Source organism: Toxorhynchites rutilus, chromosome 1, assembly GCF_029784135.1.
Source record: "Toxorhynchites rutilus septentrionalis strain SRP chromosome 1, ASM2978413v1, whole genome shotgun sequence".
In the NCBI taxonomy this organism is placed as follows: Eukaryota; Metazoa; Arthropoda; class Insecta; order Diptera; family Culicidae; genus Toxorhynchites; species Toxorhynchites rutilus.
In genome coordinates, this window is record NC_073744.1 from 112,606,922 (window position 1) to 112,628,653 (window position 21,732).

Genomic DNA, 21,732 nt, shown 5'->3' on the forward strand with positions numbered 1-21,732 from the left:
CATTGCTGTCCGCTTTCGACCTGACCATTTGTGAAGTGGAACGAAGGAACAAAGGAAGCAGCTCTCTTGCAGCGAGCCGGATTGCGGCTGTTGAACTGATTCGGCATAACGGGATCGCCATCGCGTGACTGTCGAAAACAGGATTCATCATCACGTGGTTGCGTAAGCTATTCTTGCGCTATTGTGTTGTCTCCGTAGCGCGTAGCCTCTGTCTCTCCCTGATTAGGGCAGTAGAACGCATTATTGGAACAACTTATATATTAAGGTACACATATTTATTATTAATATTATTGTTCAATTCATTTGTTCATTGTTTGATATTATTATCATAATTTTTTTTTTGCTATTTTTTTTAAAGATTATTGTTAAAATCAATAATAATTTAGAAATAAGACAGACATTTTTTTGAATGGAGAATAGTGGAGGATCTCCAGAGATGGAGATCTCCGATAATGAATCTCATACAAGATCTGGGAAAAAACATAAACGAGTCCCTCATAAGGAAGATAATTCTTCTGGGGACGAATCCGCTCATCCTACCAAGCCCCCCTCTAAGAAAATTGCAAGCCTCCCTTCTCAACCCACTGTTACTTCCACTCCCCCTCTCCCATCATCGATTTCGCTTCTCCCTTCTGATGCTTCCGATCCAACCCAATCCTCGTCCTCGTCCTCATCCTCATCCTCGTCCTCGTCCTCGTCCTCGTCCTCGTCTTCCCCCTCTGTTGTCACCGCTCCACGTGTCAGAGTTTATCCAGAAGATGCACCTGGAACTGGCCCTTGGGTTGTTTTCCTCCGGCCAAAACCGAAAGGAAAAAACCTTAACGTGATTCAGATCATGAAAGATCTGGCCAGATACACTTCTGTATCTGAAATTCGCAGGGTTAGACCGAACAAATTGCGAGTTGTCGTGAATGAACGGAAACACGCAAACGAGATTGTTGCTGATCAACATTTCACTCTCGAATATCGAACATTTATACCCTCCCATAACGTAGAAATTGAGGGGGTGATAACTGAAACGGGTCTGACGAGCGAACAAATAAAAGCAGAAGGAAAAGGCAAGTTCAAGAAGCTCCCCTCAATGGAAGTGAAAATCTTGGACTGTCGCCAACTCGGGAAACTTTCCCATGATGGGGACCAAACTAAATTTACGCCGTCCGACTCGTTTCGAGTCACCTTTGCTGGTGCCGCCCTCCCTGACTACGTTATGGTGGACAAATTGAGACTACCTGTGCGACTCTTCGTGCCAAAGCCCATGACTTGCAACAAATGCAAGTCAGTTGGTCACACTTCGGATTATTGTGCCAACAAGGAGCGCTGTGCCACTTGCGGAGAGCAACATGAGGGGAAATCCTGCAGTGCGACTGAGCATAAATGTCCATATTGCGGTGGATCCCCACACGAGCTCTCAGTTTGTGAAAATTACAAGAGTCGCTGGGAGAAACAGAAGCGCTCTTTGAAGGAACGCTCGAAACGCACTTTTGCGGATATTTTAAAGGGCGCTTCTCCACTGGCCCAACAACAACAACCAATCAACACACAAAATGTCTTCGCCACGTTGCCCGTTGACGAAATAGAAGCGGACACAGCTAACGGGGGCACACCGTTCATTTTCCAAGGGAATCCCCGGCGCAAAAATGTGACCACTCCCAAAGTTCAAGGACAAGCCCCTCCGGTGATACCCCCTGTTAGCATGCCTAAAAAATCGAGTGCAGCGGACAAGCAAAATCAGGTTCCTCCTGGTTTCCGTGGGAATAATTCATCTTCGAATGGCCCAGCACTCGAGGGGACATCAAAAACCCCAACTGTCCCTGTTATTACGTCCAGTTCAACTTCCCAATCGGGATTTATAAAGTTGTCTGACCTTTTGGACCAAATCTTCAAGTGTTTTAATGTTTCCGACTCCATCAGAACCCTTGTCATCTCAATGCTTCCAGTATTAAAGACAATTTTGCAACAATTGATGCAAACATGGCCCCTCCTTGCAATGATTATCTCTCTTGATGTCTAATTCAAATAGAGAGGTCGGAGATATCACTGTTTTACAGTGGAATTGTCGTAGTCTTATCCCTAAATTGGATACATTCAAATTTTTAATTCATAACTACAATTGTGATGTTTTTGCTCTGTCCGAAACTTGGCTTTCTTCGCGAGATGATATCTCTTTCCACGATTTTAATATTATACGCTTGGACCGTGATGATAGATACGGAGGGGTGCTTTTGGGGATCAATAAGTGCCACTCATTTTTTAGAATTGACCTTCCACCTATTGGAGGGATCGAGGCTGTTGCTTGTCATGCAAACATCAGAGGCAAAGACCTCTGTATTGTCAGCTTGTATTGGCCTCCGAGAGCTGCGGTTAGCCGCAAACAACTTGATGACATGTGCTCACTCCTTCCTGAGCCACGATTGATCTTGGGAGACTTCAACTCTCACGGAACTGCCTGGGGGGAACAGTACGACGACAATCGTTCATTGTTGATATATGACCTTTGTAACAGCTTCAATATGACCGTTTTGAACACTGGGGAAACAACACGTGTACCTAAACCTCCTGCTAACCCAAGTGCTCTTGACCTCTCGCTTTGCTCGAATTCACTATCGTTAGATTGCAAGTGGAATGTAATCCAGAACCCCAACGGTAGTGATCACTTGCCAATCAAAATTTCCATCACCATTGGGTCGAATTCTTCTGAATCTATAAACATGGCATATGACCTCACAAGACACATTGACTGGAAAAAATATGCGGACGCGATTGCTCTAGCCATCAATTCCAGAGATGGTTTACCTCCATTGGAGGAGTATAACTTCCTTTCTCGTTTGATCTATGACAGCGCGGTTCGCGCTCAAACGAAACCCATCCCAGGTTCCACCATTTCCCGAAGGCCTCCCAATCTATGGTGGGATAGCCAATGTTCCAAGCTTTATGTAGAAAAATCGAATGCATTTAAAGCTTTTCGGAAACGTGGAACCCCTGAAAATTTTCAAATGTATTTAGCCCTTGAGAATCAGTTCAAAAATTTGATCAAAGGGAAAAAACGTGCTTATTGGCGAAATTTCGTGGGAGGTTTGTCACGAGAAACGTCAATGAAAAAATTATGGAAAGTAGCTCGAAACATGAGAAATCGCTCTTCAACGAATGAAAGCGAAGAATATTCACATCGATGGATTTTTAATTTTGCACAGAAGGTTTGTCCTGATTCCGCTCCTATGCAAAAAATTGTTCGAGATATACCACAAGGTAGGTGCGATCTTGATTCCGAGTTTTCGATGGTAGAATTCTCTCTTGCTCTGCTCTCATGTAACAATTCTGCTCCGGGATCGGATAGAATTAAGTTCAACTTGCTGAAAAACCTCCCTGATGTGGCGAAACATCGCTTGTTGAATTTATTCAATCGGTTTCTGGAGAACAATATTGTTCCAGATGATTGGAGACAAGTACGAGTTATAGCTATTCAAAAACCCGGAAAACCCGCGTCCGACTTCAATTCGTACCGCCCAATAGCAATGCTGTCTTGTATACGGAAATTGTTGGAGAAAATGATCTTGTTTCGCCTTGATCGATGGGTTGAAACGAATGGCCTACTCTCAGATACACAATATGGGTTCCGCAGGGGCAAGGGGACGAATGATTGTCTTGCGTTGCTTTCTTCAGAAATTCAAATGGCTTACGCCGAAAAAAAACAAATGGCTTCAGTATTCTTGGACATAAAGGGGGCCTTCGATTCTGTTTCAATAGAGGTTTTGTCGGACAAATCGGGGTCTGCCGCCTCTATTGAATAATATGTTATATAACTTGCTTTGTGAGAAACATTTGAACTTTTCTCACGGAGATTCGGCAGTAAGTCGGGTCTCTTACATGGGCCTCCCCCAGGGCTCATGTTTAAGCCCCCTTTTGTACAACTTCTATGTAAGCGACATCGACAATTGCCTTACACAAAATTGCAGCCTAAGACCACTTGCAGATGATGGAGTGGTGTCTGTCGTAGGACCAAACGAATCCGACCTGCAAGGACCCTTACAAGATACTTTGAACAATTTTTCAACCTGGGCCATTGGGCTAGGGATCGAATTCTCCACGGAGAAAACAGAGATGGTGGTTTTTTCTAGGAAGCATAGACCAGCAAAACCAAAGCTTCAACTTTTGGGTAAACCGATCACTCATGCTATGTTATTCAAGTATCTTGGGGTCTGGTTCGACTCCAAATGTACTTGGGGGGCCCATATTAGGTATCTGAGTAAAAAATGCCAACAAAGAATAAACTTTCTCCGTACAATTACCGGCACCTGGTGGGGAGCCCATCCCGAAGATCTTATAATGTTGTATCGAACAACTATTCTCTCAGTGATGGAGTATGGCAGTTTCTGTTTTCAATCAGCTGCCAAAACACACCTCATTAAACTCGAGCGAATTCAGTATCTTTGTCTCCGTATCGCGTTGGGATGTATGCCCTCAACGCACACCATGAGTCTCGAGGTTTTGGCAGGCCTACTCCCACTAAAAGATCGCTTCAATTTATTATCTCTTCGGTTCTTCATCCGGTGTAAGGTCATGAACCCATTGGTGATCGGAAATTTTGAGCAGCTGATCGAGCTAAATTTTCACTCCGGATTCATGAGTTCATATCATGAATTCATCTCCATGCAGGTTGATCCTTCTTCGTATATTCCCAACCGTGTTTGTTTCCCTGACTACATCAATTCCTCTGTGCATTTTGATCTGTCCATGAAGCAAGATATCCATGGATATTCAGATTACCAACGATCGAGGATCGCTCCAACGATCTTCGATGAAAAGTATGGGGGTATCAATTGTGATAATATGTACTTTACTGATGGGTCCACTATAAACGAGTCCACAGGATTTGGAGTGTTCAACGAATTTTTTAGCACCTCACACAGTCTTCAGAATCCTTGCTCAGTGTATATTGCTGAATTGGCAGCAATTCATTGGGCGCTGGACAGCGTCGCCTCACGACCTGTTGAACACTATTACATTGTAACGGATAGTCTTAGCTCTGTCGAAGCTATCCGTTCAGTGAGGCCGGAAAAGCACTCGCCGTACTTCCTTGAGAGAATACGAGAAATTTTGAGTGCTTTATCCAGACGCTGTTATGTCATTACCTTTATCTGGGTCCCTTCACATTGCTCCATTCCGGGTAATGAGAGGGCTGACTCATTAGCAAAGGTAGGTGCAATTGAAGGCGATATTTATCAGCGTCAAATCGCCTTCAATGAATTTTATTCTTTAGTCCGCAAAAATACCATCGCTAACTGGCAACGCAAGTGGAATGAAGATGAATTGGGCCGGTGGTTTCACTCGATTATCCCTAAGGTTAGCCTCAAACCGTGGTTCAAAAGTCTGGACTTGAGTCGGGACTTTATTCGCACCTTCTCCCGACTCATGTCCAATCACTGTTCGTTAGATGCACTACTCTTCCGTTTCAATCTTGCCAGCAGCAATCTCTGCGTTTGTGGCCAAGGTTATCACGACATCGAGCACATTGTTTGGTCGTGCGAGGTGTATCTGGTCGCCAGATCGAATTTAAAAAACTCCCTTCGGGCCCGAGGAAGACAGCCCAATGTGCCGGTGAGAGATGTGTTGGCTCGGTTAGACCTTGATTACATGTCCCATATATACGTTTTCCTTAAAGCTATAGATCTTCGTGTGTGATTGTCCCTACATCCTTATACCCTCCTTTCCTTCCTTTGCGGGTAATTCGTCCCCTTGCTATAAATAGTAGAATAAGTTGAAATGTAAATACACTATAGATATACGAATAGATTTATGAAATGAGTGTTCATCAACATTGTTACAATTTCCTTATATCCCATCCTTCTCCTAAAAATATGTCACCCTCCTAAACTCGAGTACACCGCGAGTAATCGGTTTTCCACCTTACTAACCATAGATGTAAGAAAATTGTTTATATATATAGTTTTAAAATTATATTTAAGAATTCGGCTCCTTTAAACTTAAGTAACTGAGCCTGTAAAAATAAACGAATTAAAAAAAAAAAAAAAATAGTTGCCACGGCCCGTTAACTCCTAAAACACTACTTTATAATATCACTTTTTCCGTCTTTGGTTATGCAAAAATTAAAACAATATTTCTAGTGCAGCGAAAAAAGCTGTTTTATGTATAGAAAAGAAGAAAAAAAAAATGAAATTTGAATTTTTCATCAAATACACCATTTATTTTAATGGAAAAACTGCGTAGATCCTAAATAGTACGTTTACAGTGAATAACTTATCAACTTGTTGAATTTTCAATTAATTCAAACAGAGTTTTCTGCTGGGTTTCTACATAAAAGTGACTCCCAAATTATCATCCTTAATTTTTAGCAGTCCTGAAAAAAATGGAGTATGTAAGTATTGGTGACTACCATACACTTCATGATTTTCATATGTGTGTGTGCAAGCGCTGAGCGTAAACGAATGTTTTCGCATTTTCAACTGTCAAGTTTCTATAAGACCACTTACATTTTCCGTTGTTTTAGTTGTTTTGATCAACTAAATCTGGCAAATGCCGAAGGGAAAAGTCCTCACGGAGAGAGAAGAAAGACAAATCGATACATTTCACCAAGAAAATGTTAGTATCAGAGAAATTTCTCGTCGGATTGGACGATCCCATCAAGTAGTGCACAATTATTTGGCGAATCCTCAAGGATACGGTAAGAAGGAGAGAGCTCCATGTAAACCGAAGCTCTCTAACCAGGATATGCGGGAAATAGCTAGAACAGGTTCGCATGTGCAATAGTTCAAAATAGCTCAAAATTGCATCTGCAAATAAAGCAATATTTCAACAACTCAACTGCTCGAGTGACCTTTCGTCAAATTTCGGTAAAAAATCCTCGCATAAAGCTTAAAAGGTTAAAATTACTCATCTTACACCCTCTCACGGACGGAAGACGTCTGAGTTTTGCCAAAGCTCACATGAACCGACAGTGGGACATGCTATGTTGTGACAAAGAATGTTTCCAAAAGAATACATTTTGCTTCATATAACGAAAAGTTCTTCCATGTATAGGTTATCTTCACTGACGAAAAAAGTTCAATTTAGATGGTTCTCAAGGTTTCAACGAGTACTGGCGTGATTTACGGAAGAAGGAACAGTATTTTTCAACTAGGAATTTTTGGTAGAGGCTTGTGCATGATTTGGGCGGGATTCTGCGCAACCGGAAAGCTCACGATAGCTTTCATATCTTTCAAGGATTACACAAATGTTCTGCAATTTTCTCTCTCCTACCGTTTTTGCGTGTATATCGTCACAAAAAATACACATTCCAGCCAAACAATGCTTTTATTCATACCAGCAAGGAAACTAAGCAATGGATTAAGGACCAAGAACTTAATTTTCTTGACTGGCCGGTTCGCTCTCCAGACTTCAATCCTGTTGCAAATCTTAGGTGAGATCCTTGTACAAAGAATCTACACGGAGGGAAAACGGTACACCACGATTGAAGAGCTCAAGGTCGCAATTTCGGAAAAATGGAAAAATATCGAGAAATCCGTTCAGCAGAATTTGGTAAATAAATAGTATTCCACACGAATTTTTAAGGTTATTAGTCTAAATGGCAAGGTTACTGATTATTGACATGTGAATCAGCCGATCGTTTTGAATTTTTCATTGATAATACTTATGAATTTTGAAGTGGAAACAATAGAAACTGGACAGCTGAAATTATCATATTTAAGCACAATAAATAAACAAACAACTCTTTTGAACGAAATTGATGTTGAATATACTTTATTGTAAGCATTCAACAATGTATGAATGCATCTTGTTTAAATTCTAGCTGTTTGTGTTGCAACGAAATAGAATCAGGGTGGTCTTATAGAAGTTGGACAGAGTGTAGGGTTAAACTAGAGGTGAACGAACTCTCCGAGTCCGTTTTTCGTTTAGTTTTTTTTTTATCCAAAATATATATTTTTATTAAGACTCATATGGCGTCAACCTGACGGGGCCGGGAGTTCAATATTTCGACAATGTTTGCCTTATAACTATGTTAGTAATATGTAACCGATTACTCGCGGTTGGCTCGAGGTTAGTATTACAAGTGTTTTCGTAATTGTGATGTTGCTGTCTCCAATGCTCTGTACATGTGCCCGACACGGGATACTTCCTTTTGGGATGCAGCTGACCATTAATCAGCAACGCCCCCTAGTCTGTACCCCATATCTAGCGTGGTGCGTCTTCTCGACTCGAGGAATCCATTATAGAATGGTCACTAGCCGGCGCAAACATCAGCTCGTGTAGAGTTGTCATGAGCGGTACAACCTTTGGCTCTTGTTGAATCATCAGTGGACTGCACAACCTTTGGCCCGTGTATCTGTAAAGAGTGTGTGGTTTTTCGTTTAGTTAATGCTTCACATGTTTCAATTATTCGATAGGTAGTTTCACAAAATATATGATTTTCTTCATTGTGATAAATTGTTATGGAGTGCCCAATCGATTGATGCAAAAATTTCGTAAATCCACCACGAAATGACTGAGCAAATAACAATTGAACAATTTTCGCAAAGCGAAATTTCTGGTTTCTCAATTTGCACCGCCAATATGTTCCCGAAATACGTAATTCTGTGCAAAAAAAAGCATTGTAAAATAGCTAAGGTTATATTTGTGGAACAACCGCAAGGTTGACGTAGGACAAACGTTGCCTTAGCAATCATTTGTTTGAAGTTGCATCTGTGTCAATTCTCAATGAATGAATATTTTGAATGATTACTGAAAAGTCCAAGCAAGTGCAAGCATAAAGTTTACCATTCGTTCATGTTCTGTGGATGCATTCTCAGGTGAAGATTGTTGCACGTCCTTTCAACACGGTAGCGAAATAAAAACGGTATTGGTCAGAGCAAGCATAATTGACCCATCGAACAAACATGATAGATGTAGATTTTCGTTATCACTCATCACTCATAGAACTATCATCCTTCGAATGAAATGCCTGTCATACCACTTCCCTCAACCAGCCAAGCGATAAAAATGTTCAAAGTAGTCTCACCGCACTGTGTTGGATCCACAAATATGAATCATTGGCTGATAATATAGGGCTAAGCCGAGAAGACAATGTTTTTAAAAATTCCGGAGTCCATAGAAGCGCTGCCGCACGGATCCACTTGAGGTGTTCGGTAATGTTGTTGTATAAAGCAATATTCCAGCAGTGAAAATTATATCCTTTTCCTTCCCTCTTACCCTTTTGTGCTACTAAGCAAGGTACAGTATTTCTCCCATTCCGTTCATTTCGCTCAGCCGGGGTTTTCAATAAGAGCGCTACAAAAGTTTTTTTTTTTAAATAAAACAAAAACGGTTTTGGACATCAATGAAACTCCTTATTCATGTAAAAGTATATTTGATGCCATTATGTATGGAACTCGATTTATTTTGGATGGCCACCACGGGCACGATTGCAAAAGTCCAGATGCTGAACCAAATTTCCGACGGTTTTCAAGCATAAATCGGCCGATACTGCTGCAATTTCACGTTCGATATTCTTACGAAATTCATCAATCTTCGCTGGGTTATTGGCATAGACCATAGAGATAACACGCTCACCAAACTTGGTTCTCAATAAATCTATTGTTAAATTCTCTGTGTGGCTAGTGGCGCCGTCCTGTTGAAACCACATATTGTCCAAGTCCATATCGTCCAATTTGGGCTAGAAATATTCGGTTATCATTGAGCGATAGCAATTCCCATCCACAGTAACGTGCCGGTCTTGATCATCACGGAAGAAGTATGACCCAATGACCATAAACCGCACCAAACTGCAATTTTTTCGGGATGCAATGGTGACTCATGGAGTTCGTGTGGATTGCTGCCTGACCAACCTCATATTTTGCTTATTGACGAAGCCATTCAGCCAGAAATGAACCTCATTGCTGAAGATGATTTTTCGATGAAAATCCGAATCATTTTCAAGTTGTTGCTCAGCCCAATTCCCGAACATACGACGATTCTGGTGGTCAAGCGGCTTCAGTTCTTGCATCAATTTGATCTTGTAAGGATGTAGGCCAAGATCTTTTCGCCAATGTTGAGAACGACGTGTGAGAGAGCGATTTGAGTCTTCCTCAATTAATGCGCTAGTGGCAGCAATATTCTATTTCCTTATCTCACTGGCACGGGGATATTTTGTACTGTGCCTGTGGATTCAAATTGATCCACTAGACGCTCAATTAGTGGTCTGGCAGGACGATTATGACGATCATAAATTGGGCGTAGCGCTTTTAAAGTTGAGGCCATCGACTCCGAATTTCGGTAGTAAGTTTTAATAATCTCGACTTGTTGTTGGATCGTATACCATTATGAAATGGCAAACCTTACTGAAGAGAAATTTCGAAAGAGCGGGAAAAAATATGGCGTCGTTTGCTGTCCCTGGTTTACTTTTGTCGCGTTCCCGTTACTAAACAAAAATATATCAATAGAAACAATTTGAACAATGTTTTCTTCAGTTATATCATCCCTAAGATGACAAATTAATAATGTTGAAAACAATTATACATCCAGCATGAGACATCGAAAAGCAATAATAATAAATGTTTGGAGGAAGCGTCGTCTTTGAAGGCTGCGAAATTTAGACTGCATGTTGCGGAGCAATTGTGCGAAGTATTACTATCATGAAATATTAGGCTGTCAAAAAAGTCCTGCGGTATTTTTTTTTGAATTTTCATTTGTTCATAAAATTAGTTACAATGATCTGTTTTAAGTCAAATATGCACCGTTTTGTTCGATGACTTGTTCCCAACGAGATGCCAACTTCATAATACCCCTGTTATAGAAGCTCGCTTCCTTATTGGCAAAAAACTCGGATAGCCAATTTTCACAGGCATCTTTTGTGGCTAACTTCTGACTACCTAGCACGTTCGCCATGGACAAAAACAGGTGGTAGTCACTTGGTGCAAGGTCCGGACTATACGGCGGATGCAAAAGAACCTCCCATCCGAGCTCCCGGAGTTTCTGGCGCGTCACCAAAGAAGTGTGTGGCCTGGCGTTGTCCTGATGGAAGACAATGCGGCCTCTGTTTATCAAAGATGGCCTCTTCTTCATGAGTGCTACCTTCAAGCGGTTCAGTTGTTGGCAGTACAGGTCCGAATTGAGCGTTTGGCCATAGGGAAGCAGCTCATAATAGATTATTCCTTGACAATCCCACCAAACACACAGCAGAACCTTCCTGGCCGTTAATGAGGGCTTGGCCACCGTCTGAGCCGCTTCAGCGGGCTTCGACCACGACCGTTTGCGCTTCACGTTGTCGTAAGTGACCCACTTTTCATCGCCAGTCACCATCCTCTTCAGAAACGGGTCGATTTTGTTGCGATTCAGCAGCGATTCACATGCGTCGATACGGTCAAAGATGTTTTTTTGCGTCAACGTGTGTGGCACCCATAAATCGAGCTTCTTTGTGAATTCAAGCTTCTTCAATGGTTAATAACGGTTTGATGACTTATCCCCAGCTCTTGGCCGATGCTACGGCTGCTACTATGCCGGTCTTTCTCGGCTAATTCAGCGATTTTGTCGCAATTTTGGATGACAGTCCTTCCGGAGCGTGGCGCATCTACGACGACCTCTACACCAGAACGAAAACGTTGAAACCATCGTTGTGCGGTGGAAATGGAAACTGTATCGGGTACATAAACTGCACAAATTTTATTGGCAGCTTGAGATGCATTTTTGCCTTTGTACTTAAAATATGTCAGATTTTCTCTTTATTTTGCTCCATATTTGCGACACTATAACTCACGAACGAATTTACCAAACAAAACACTGTTACGGACTATATTATACGGCGCAACAATACCTTTCCAACAAGCTATAGTATGACTCGATACAATGAATACAACTAGAACTACGCGCTTACAACGACACCTCGCGGAAATTCCGCAGGACTTTTTTGACAGCCTAATATGTTTTTATTTATTTATTCAGTCTTCGCCAAGAAATTGTCGGACAGACTAAAATTCAATTATTGAATCCTTATAACAAACACATTTCTGGACATATCGAATTCAAACAAATGATACACTTCATTGAACCGTTGGCAACAAACATCCAAGGGATTATTCTGTCCGTATAGAGTACGATGTGCTGCTTGCCGGAAGAAAACAAATTGTCTGGTTGTTCTACCTGGAGCGTTGATTCGAAGCTTGCCCAAAACTTCAGCACAGTCAAGATTGTTGTTAAGAAGGTCGAAAATCAGCAGTCTCTGGAGAAATTCTCGTCGTTTCTGCAGTGTCGATAAGTGAATCAGTGCGCAGCGTTCTTCATATGTGGTCAGATGTTGGTCGTTGCGCCAGGGGAGATGACGAAGAGCATATCGGATAAAACTTTTCTGCACACGTTCCAGACGAGCGATGTGAACAGCGTGGTATGGGGCCCAAAGAGTAACACCGTATTCCAATATATTGCGTACGAGCGACACATACAATGCTTTGAGGCAATAGACATCTCTAAATGCCTGAGTGTGGCGTCTAATGAACCCAAGAACGGTGAAAGCCTTAGCGGTGACCGTTGCAATATGCTGCGTAAATTTTAGCTTGTTGTCGAGCACGATACCCAGGTCTTTGACGGCTGCAACTCTTTCCACTTCGGTCGACCCCATCGTATATACAAAAAATGATTGGTGAGCAAAGTCGCGAAAATGTTATCGCATGACATTTCCTTATATTCACCTCCATGCCATTTATTGAGCACCATCCAGCAGAGTATCTACATCCATTTGAAGAGCACAGCAGTCCATACTTGATGTTACTTCACGGAACAATTTCAGATCGTCTGCATACATCAACTTAGGCGATTTGAGAACAGCGCAAATATCGTGAATAAAGAGTACGAAGAGCAGAGGACCCAAGTGACTGCCCTGCGGCACGCCAGAGGTGACAGAAAAGGGCGATGAAACTGACGAGCCAATCCGTAAGTGTGCACTACGATCAGTCAGATACGAATTAATCCAATTGGTTAGCCAAAGTGGAAACCCGTATCGCTTCAGTTTTTCCACAGCAAGGGCGTGAGGAACGCGGTCGAAAGCTTTCGAAAAGTCCACGTAAATGGCGTCAACCTGCTGCCTTTTCTCAATTTTGTCAATCAGCAGCGAAACGTAGCTCATGAGATTTGATGTAGTAGACCGTTTTTTGACAAACCCATGTTGTTCGTTTGCGATGATGTGGCGGACAGATGGGTATATGAGATCCAGTAGCATACTTTCAAAAACTTTCGGCATGCAGCTCAGAATCGATATTCCTCTGTAATTTTGCACATCGTGGACGTCACCTGATTTATGAATAGGGATTATTGATGCAGTTTTCCATAATGCGGGAAACTGCCCTTCTCTCAGCGAACGGTTGAAAAGCAAAGTAGACGGCAAAGCCAACGAGGAGCTGCATGCCTTGATGAAAGAAGGTTGCAACTTATCCGGTCCGGCTCCCTTCGAGGCTTCGAGACGGCTCAGCTTCCTGTAGACATCCTCTTCGGTGAATGAAATAAGCCGCAAGTTCAGGTCATATGACTGCAGATTACTCAAGTACCGTTCAAACAAAGGTGGTGAGTTATTACTTAACACACTTCGAAAGAAGGACGAGAATAAGTTAGCTGAGTCAACTGATGATGACGATGTACTGCCTTTGTAGAAAACGTTCTGAGGAATTCCATTGGACGATAAATGCAGTTTGATGTGTCTCCAAAGCTGTTGTGGTTTGGTCCTGACGTCACTCTGCACACGGCTTATGTAAGATCTAAAGCATGCTTGGTTCAAAGAGTTGAATTGGCGCTCTAATTCCCGCACAACAGTCTTTTGATCATCGCCTCTCAGTTGGAAATACCGCTTTCGTGCCTTCCTAAGTCGATTTCGAAGATTCCCAAAATCTCTGTTCCACCACGGTTGTTTACCCTTCGGTTGAACAAACCTTTTGCGCAAAGGTACGCTCCCATGAATGATTCCATCCAGCTTTCGATGAAACCGGCTAACAGCTTCATCTATTGTGCCCACTGTGAGAATCTCGCTCCAATCAATCGACGAAATTTTAGCGTTCAAATCAACGAAGTTACATTGCCTGAAGTCGTAATATTGCTCGTAATATTGATCGCTTATGGTGGCGATCTATTTTCATCAACGGCATGGGGGGTTCGAAAATTTCACAACACATTATGTCATTGATAAAAACCAAGTCTAACATTCTCCCATTCTCCCATATAATATATTCATGATCAAAAGAATAGTGGACAACGTTGAATTACAATATTCTAAAATTAAATATTAATAGCAAACTTCTATCTTAATCAATATAATCAAACGTGGTTTAGTGTTACGCATTTTTGTTTGAATGTATTTTTAGAAAAAAAAAAGATTTCTGGTGAAAATTTACAGATTTTTTTTCTGTATTATAGTGACTTTCAACCTTTGGTTGGTTCGTCACTTGGTCCAACGGGTTTTTACTCCATTGGAAGAATATTGGGAGTGAGGATTGAACTCGTGACCTTAACCGTGAGAAGTACGGATGATAATCACTACGCCAGATCGCCTCCACTAGAAAATTTTACCCATGAAGAACGAAACACAAATTCGTGATTAAACACATAACTTAACAATTCCGTAGAATGATTAATGAAACAACAACTCTAGGATAACAAACGAATTCGATGATTCGATGATTTTTCGATTACGATAAAAAAAAACTACAAAAGATAATTTAATAGGACAAATTTCCCATAAAACTTCATTTTATCGACCATGTTACAAAACTATTCCGACGCCGTGTCGGGTGGCTGGTATGTTTTCCAGTTCTATCTTAGCTTTATTTATTAGTTCATCCTCCTTTTTCGTTAAATACGCCGCGTCGTCCAGAACGACCGCCGGAAAATTTTTCGCGAAAAGAGTTTTGGAAATCAGGATAATCATCTGAAATAATTACTTTGATTAAAAAAAGGTTGCTGTCAAGAATTACAATTATAACTAGAACAGAAGCTAAAAGTGCAACTCGACGAATGAACTGATTCTGCACGGTTATGTGTATCAATGAGGATGTGTTTGCAGGATATGTCTAATAAAGAAGTATTTTTAACATTTTTTATCAATGAATGGACAAACGACATATCGAAATATATATACGACTCGTTCCAGTCCTTCATCGCTACAACATGATTTCCAATAAAAAATATTGGTATCGATTACGACTGATGGAGCTTCTTGCACGGTTGGAAATCATATGAATCATTGTAAAATTGATCGGGGATCTCCGTAGCCACATTGGTTGTGCGTTCGCTTAGTAAGCGATCGATCGTGAGTTCAACACTCAGGGCCCTCATTGACCATCTTTGTGTTGTTACAGAATAACTACGTCCACGCAACAATTACCAGCGATGGAGATCGATCCACGGTCGAAATAAGATCGATTCATCCATACAACTGCTCTGCTCTTCAAGACACACCGGGCTGCTGTTCTATAAATAACTCAACAATGATCAATCAACTGTCTCCGTTGTCCGGTGGTCTAACTGGATAATGGAAGAACAGAAAGAATACTCTTACGCCTCAATGGCTACTGTGTAAATGTGTATCATATGCAATGGTATATATAGAAAGGAACACTCTAACGCCGACAAAATAGCAACTGTGTAATGTGCTAATTATAGATATGATAACCATGTGACATGTACACGATTAAAATTCGGCTCTGTTACAGCTAAAATGCTAATGAGCCTAAAATAAATAAATGGGATAAAAAAAAATTGTAAAATTGATGATAATATTCCAAACTTTATCAATTACCATCAGCAAATACTGTGCGCAAATATATTGAAATCCGATGATGTGAGGAATTTGGCACTCAAAATAGTCAATATAGTTAGTTGAAATAGTTAACTACGCATAGAAATCAGTTTGCAGAAACGCAAATTCAGGGCAATAGAATTAAGAATCATATTTTTATTATTATTACACCCCGAGGTGCCAACTTTTTAAAAAAAAAAAGAATTAATGGCAACTGTCAAGAAATCATATCCTCAATAAATAATGCATGATATCGTTTTTTGTTGTGTCATTTAAACGAAGCAAAACGAATTAAATTTGAAACAACAAGGAAAAAACTGAAAACACTCTTAGAAGCATAATTTGGAAGACGAAATTTGAAGCAATTCGTAAATATTGCGACTAAAACAGCAGATTAACACACATGAATACTATCGTTATGCAGATCAAATTTGTTCGTTACGAAATGAGTTCGACAGAAAATTTGAAGATATTTAAAAAATAGACGACGTGATAGAATTCATGTCATTCCCATTCAATGACGCAATCAACATAGAAGAAATATGAATGAAATTAAAAAGAATTAATTGAAAATGGTATCTTCAATTTTAATAGCGATATATTTTTAAAATCTCTTGATTTTGGAAGTATTTCAATTTCAAAAATATATTTACTGTACTTGTACTTCTTGGTATTCAGTTTGAGAGGAAATGTGTTGCATTTTTGGATATACTTATACCCGAAGACATTTTTTTCCAATTTGAATACAATCGAAGCAAAACATCGCTCTCCTTTGACAGATTACTATTTGGCAGCCTGTTTGCAACTGAACTTGGAAAAATTGCAATTGTGGATCATTTTGCTTTCAACTAAAGCACGCAAGGCAAATATTTGACTAGAGAATAAACGAAGCTGGTAATGATATTTCAAGAATTCTAAATACGAAAAAACTGCTCAAACATTGGTATAAGTGAGTAGTTTTCACAAAATATCATAATCTCAAAACTAGTGAAAAAATCGAAAAAAGTGGTACTTTTTGAGGCGCCATTTTCATAGTTTTCCGGGGGCGCTGTCTACTCTCACTACGCCGCTGAAGGGGTTCGACTGGTAGCGAAGAACATTATCTCGATGAAAGAGGAATTTTTATTTTGTTATTAACCCTCCAAAAAATGAAAATGATGTTTTACCTATCAATTATTTAATAGTCGATAATGAATTTTTTTTATATAATGGTTTTCATTGAATATTTATTAGTATTATTTATGTTTTTCTTTTAGTATAAACTTTGTTTTATCTTTTAGCACTTTACAAATTCATTTTCAAATAATTCGTCAACGTTGGTAGAACGCAGCCAGATTTTTGATCAATTAGTCGCCCACAATAACCAAAAGTTTGGTCATAACTGATGGTTATGATGTGGAAACTAAAGCTCAATCATTCCAATGAAAGTTGTTACCCTACGATTGAGGCGATAAAGACGGGATCGAAGAAGGAACAGAATAAGATAATAAATAGGAGTCACATCCTTTTTTCCTTTTTTTTTTGCTAAGCCAAGAACCATTAATAGATTTAACCTGTTTTTTAGGAAATGATGATTTGTACAGTAACCTTGTTAAAATTCTTATATTCACAATCATAAACAACACATTACATGTCAAATTGAGTTATCACATTTGATATGAACTACAGAACAACGGTTTCTATCATGACTGCCCCCTCCCCATATGTCCTTTTGTGCAGAACACTATGAAACCAGAATCAGTGTACATATAATATATCGGAGGAGTACGACCGGACCCGACCGGACATAGTTGTTCATTCAATCGGCAACTGCACTGCCCCAAAGGTGGCTGTTATTGACCACTGCCGCCACCGCCGCCTCGGCCGCCAACGTACAATCAACACCACCACAGCAGGTTTCACCCAGCGGCTGCAGATGATCACCTTCGAAGATCGTGGTCTGTTCATCGCGAAATCACTATGTAAGCAAGCATATTTTATATAAGCCATTGTCGCCTGATCTTTTTTCCCATTAGACGCCGGTCTGTCTGCTCGCCAACATTGGTGCTGCTCTTCGTGGTCAGGATCGAAACCAACCGTCTCTCTTGTAGTGTTTATCATATCGCGTTATTCGTGGTGTTCGCGATCCCAAAGATCAAAATTCGTAGCGTGTGAAGAGTGTAAGTGGCGGAACATTGAAAAGCAAAATAGAAAAAAAAAAAAAGAGAACCGTGATTGATTCATTCAATGAATGATCGTGGGTAAAATGATCTCTTTGGTGACGCTTGATAAATACGAATCAATTCTCGTTATGATAAAGCTGATTTATTTATTAAAGACAATCTCTCGATATGTTGTGAATGGAGTGAATGGTTTTATGTTGAAGGATACTCAAAAGTGGTTTCTGATCGCATTGAACTGTGAGCATTGGTTTCAATGTTTTGCTTTTTTGGTGAGAATACTTTCGAAAAAAAAGGATCTGACAGTATCCTCGTAATACAAGATTGAAGTTTGAAGGTCTACCATAAATAGTGGATACAGTGATTACGTGAGTGGTAAAGTGTTAAGGTGTCAACCTTTTTGGATCAAATAGTATTCAATATGGTATTGCACATACTCGTGGTGGAGGCGTGTTCAAAAATATTTGGAAATGCAACTGTGTTCTGAATATCAATAGCAATGGTTTGGCTTTGGTTTGGTTTTGAATTGGAATCGTTCATTACTGAAAGTATATTCCAGAGTTCAAATGTATTTCTAATGTGTTCAAATATTACCCAGCAGAACAGGCGCAAAATCCATCGCTAGTATGCAAAAATGTAATAGAATTCAAATTCCGTTTACAGCCTTGAAAAAGCAATTCGTTGACTACTGAAAATATATTTGTTCAGTAATCATTTTATGCGATGTAACTTCTTTTCAACGATCACTATATTTTTACGAACGTTTTACATGTAACTCGTCAACTGTTTTGCTGAATGTAATATGCCATTACGAGTTAATTTGCCACACATGAGGTACATATTTTAGAAGTGAACATAGCGAATTCAGATAACCTACGAAATTGAAACAAGTTCTAACATAACATTTCAAATATTGCATCAATTGTTAAATTTGTATCATTTGCTCGATAAAATTCCACGTTATTTGTAATTGATCAGTGATTGATTAGAATTTTAGCAAAAATTAAGTATCGCTTCATTGCAGGCAACGACAAAACCAGGAGGCGCATCCATTAGTTGATCAAATTCGCGCTTCTCGTTTGTTCGTGTGTTTTTTTTTTGCGGTGGCTGCGTCGTTAGCTCAACCACTTTCATTTTTATCTTTATGTGCTCTGCGCACTCCTGTCTATTAATCCTGGTGTCGAATAATCTCGTAGGTGCTAAGGATGATCGAACTGTGCTTCCAATCAAAATAATTTCTTAGATCGTTTTAAATGTGCACACGTAGAGTCTACAAAGAGTTTCTCATAACGCCGTTGCAATTCAGTCTATTTGTATTATTAGCGTGAAATATTTGAATTAATAGTTGAGCCATTAGTTTACAAATTCAATTTGAAATGAATTAGTACAAATTGTTTTCATATTTTATAATTCTCAAGCGGAATATTATGGGATATTCTGTAGAGAGAAACATCTCTAGTATCAACCCAGCAACACACTTGCGTTTATTCATCAAGAGAGAGTGAAAAAAATGCGTGTGAAATCTGTCAACCAGAGCAAAATTACATTTTTTTTTTCTACTATTGCCATCCTGTCGTTGACAGGTATGGATAAAATCGCATCGAAATCCGTTCAACAACACTCATTCACAGATAAAACTCACACTACTATTCTCCGTTTATGCCTCACTTTATTTGAGACAGAAAATATTCATCTTTCATCTTTGCAAAGTTCATTCTCGATTTGAACGGAAAAATACTGTCTCGATTCCGCTCATCTATTCTCACAGAATTTTGCATTTCCTCATTTGCCTCTCGGAATGACGTTAGATGGTGAGAGAATCAAATTGGAAACTATTGCATGAGCCAGCGAGTGTCTCTGTAATATCATTCGTTTTTCACTCAAATAGCAATCATTGAAACCTCGACCGCGGCAGTAAAATATAGGTACCGTTCTGAATCATACTTCGGACGCTTAAGGCATATAATGCAGAAAACAGATCTCAACTTTATGCACGGGTATTATTTGGTTGATATTATAAAATATAAAATATATAAAATAATCTAGTTCAATATGCTTTAAGCTTTCTATTTTGGTGCCTATTTGATTGAAAACATAAAAAAAATCATAAAAGTCTGTGTTGAAGTCTGTGTTAGGGAAACATCCATCCATTCCTGCATCGTATCGTTGCGCAATTATAACTGAGTGGATTTTCGAGAAGCACTCGCTTATATACCGATTGGTGTGATTTAAATAGCCTGTTTTGAAAGCAATTTTAGGGCTATTGAAACAAGTTTTTGGATCAAATAGTAACAAGCATATAACGCGTAGACATTTTATCTTTCGAATAAACACATACCATTTCGTTCGGTTGTTTAGGAACTGTTAACGCTCGAAATCTCGTTCTCCGTCGTAACGCTTTCGTTTGCTAGACTTTGAACTTACACCCCAGTATAGAAATGAAAGACGTAGTCCTACGTCAAAAAAAAAATCATATTTCGGACAGATTATATTCAAATTTCGGAAACTTTATTTTGTAATTTTTGGAACGAAAATTACATTACACTTAATTATATTTTATCGTCAACTGCGAAACACTTACCAAGCAATCACAGTAACCTGATAACGATGATGAGAACTGATGAAATACGAGAGAAATTTAAATATTGATGAAGGGGTAAATTGTATGTGCTCACGCTAAGTAAACGTCAAACACTAACGATAATGAGTAGTGCTGTTGGATTTTTTCCTATGTAATTCTCAAACTATGTAATAATTGTAATATGTAATAATTTATATGTAATTCTCAAATGAAGTGATAGTGAAACCAAGGAATTACTCTAAAGAAGGGTTTGTGATATTGATTGTATAGTTATATCATCAGTGCATTAAGCATTTCAAGATATTAGAACAAAGTGTCCGAAATATAATTCAGAACGGTAGATAGTTTAAAACGAGTAGTATGAAACGATCTAATCCAACACAAAAGACCATATTAACGCAAGTTATTGGTGAGCGGGAAGGTAGATTCATGTGCACTTGAATGCTGACAAGGAAAAGAGTACAAGGGAAAATAAAATCATTCATACACGCAGATTGAGTCTAATTTGACTCACTCGTTATTTTGTTTCGTGCGATCCTTCCAAAGGAGTATTCATTCATTGAATGTTGTTTTCCACTCTTTGTTTTGTTATGTTCACTCTCAGTCCCGAAAGAAGATGGTCGGAGAGTGAAAAATGATTCATCGTGCAATCTCACGATTGCTTGCTGCATTGTTTTCGCCATGATCATTCCAAGCAGATACAAGAGTGATTTATAAGTAGGTGTGGAGAAATGAGCGAATGAACTTTTCCATACTTGGTCGTTGACAGTTAATTCCAAACAGATCCTCATCCTTCGCTATCTCGTTGTCTTGGGCAATCGTTGGAGGGTGGTGTTGATGATGCCAATGCTAGTTATCATCAGTCGCCCTTTTCGATGTCCTTTTAATTTGGTGCATCTGGGTTTTTTTCATACACGTGATAATCTCGGTTGAATTCTCGCTGTTATCAACGTTTCCAATCGAGTTGTCAAAAAATAAAAATTTTTGAAATAAAATTATAAGTATTGTTTTACTTAGGGCTATCACTGTTGTCTATTGATAGGCCTTGCTTCGATTATAATTCGTGCGTGCTGCTCATTTTACTACAGCGCTCCTTCTGGTCGATTCTCGAATAGTTTTGGCAGCAGATTGTTTGGAAAGTTCTTCCCGTTCTGTGTCGAATCCTGCTGAGAAATGTGTATATACCGCATAGATTTGTTGATGTGATTGTAATATCTGAGCAGTAAAAT

General features: G+C 39.6%; 1 protein-coding gene across 3 annotated transcripts in view; it reads left to right on the top strand.

The window, feature by feature from the left end:
* The first annotated feature begins 17,611 nt into the window (after positions 1–17,611).
* LOC129763186 (venom allergen 5) overlaps positions 17,612–21,732 on the top strand; it is a 50,788-nt gene continuing 46,667 nt past the window's right edge. The window contains exons 1-2 of one of the 3 annotated variants that reach the window (XM_055762010.1): positions 17,612–17,724; positions 17,779–17,922. The gene's annotated coding sequence lies outside the window, so the exon portion shown is untranslated. Of the gene's footprint in view, positions 17,725–17,778; positions 17,923–17,947; positions 18,291–21,732 lie in introns of those variants that run through there. The other 2 variants (XM_055762011.1, XM_055762012.1) reach the window with 2 other exon arrangements.